The sequence below is a fragment of the Octopus bimaculoides genome, chromosome 7 (genome assembly GCF_001194135.2).
Source record: "Octopus bimaculoides isolate UCB-OBI-ISO-001 chromosome 7, ASM119413v2, whole genome shotgun sequence".
Classification (NCBI taxonomy): domain Eukaryota; kingdom Metazoa; phylum Mollusca; class Cephalopoda; order Octopoda; family Octopodidae; genus Octopus; species Octopus bimaculoides.
The window spans coordinates 18,223,428-18,224,657 of record NC_068987.1 but is presented as its reverse complement, the minus strand read 5'-3'; the positions used below and the strand labels follow the sequence as shown (position 1 = coordinate 18,224,657).

General features: G+C 38.7%; 1 protein-coding gene across 1 annotated transcript in view; it reads left to right on the top strand.

The window, feature by feature from the left end:
* The window catches only part of LOC106873886 (transcription initiation factor TFIID subunit 2), a 46,088-nt gene that overhangs the window by 5,893 nt on the left and 38,965 nt on the right, over window positions 1–1,230 (top strand). The window lies entirely within an intron of this gene.

The window sequence follows — 1,230 nt, the reverse complement described above, 5'->3', positions numbered from 1 at the left end:
GAAATGTGTCATGGCCAACAGGAAGCGGTGCAGCTTCCTAGGTCTAACCAACAGTAGTATTATTCTCTTCAGGGGACTGTCACATTAAGTTGAGAGCATATAACTACTTCATCGTATCACTACTGCATAAATCTCTCTGAGAGATTTAGAAATGTATTATTTCTAAACTTTATTTTATTATCTTGAAAGACAGAATTTGTCAGAGCATCAAAAAATATGCATTATGGTATTATCTATTCTGACTCTGTGTTCTGAGTTCAAATTCTGCCACGGTCATCTTTGCCTTTCATTTATCCAGGGTTTATAAAATAAAGAGCCAGTCAAATACTGTGGTTGGCAATATCAACTAACGCCTTCTCCTTCTCCTTACAATTGATGGTCTTGTGCCAAGATTAGAAGCTATTTTATTATCATTAAAGGCAGTGAGCTGACAGGTTTTTTTCTCAGCTCATCTGTGCTTTGTTAGTAATGCTCGCTAGCATTACATGAGCAGTGGAGCATGCTTGCTTCATTTATCTCCAGTCATTGCACATCCTTTGCATACACTGTCCACATCTCACTATCATGCAGCATTACAGTTAGTGCACAAGCGTCATACAATCTACTTTTCACTTGGAAAGAAAATTGCATTGTTGTCAGCTGAAGTAGTAACAGGTCTCTGAACTTTTTCCATCCTTTTCTAATTCTGGCTACGATGCCTTTAAAACACTCTTCCACTGTTGATTAGGTCACCTGGCTAACAAAAGCTATCAACTATTATCATAATCATCATCATCATCATTTGATGTCCATCTTTCATGGGTTGTCCAGTTTTACTGGATCTAATGAGCTAGAGCATTGCATCAAGCCCTATTTCTGCTTTAGCATGATTTCTACAGCTGACATGCCCTTTCTGACACCAACTACTTTATAGAAACACAACTACGGTTTTTCCAAGTAGCTTCATTTTTGTGTTTATATTCATGACTTATGAGTTAACTTTAAGTTAAGTTAGTCCACATTACTCTGTAAGGAGCATAGGGCCACCACCACTTCTTATTTCTTTACTGGCGACAAGGGGCTACACACACAGGAGACAGACAAAGGGATTAAGTCGATTATATCGACCTCAGTGCGTAACTGGTACTTATTTAAACGACCCCGAAAGGATGAAAGGCAAAGTCAACCTCGGTGGAATTTGAACTTAGAACGTAGCGGCAGACGAAATACTGCTAAACATTTCTTCTGGCA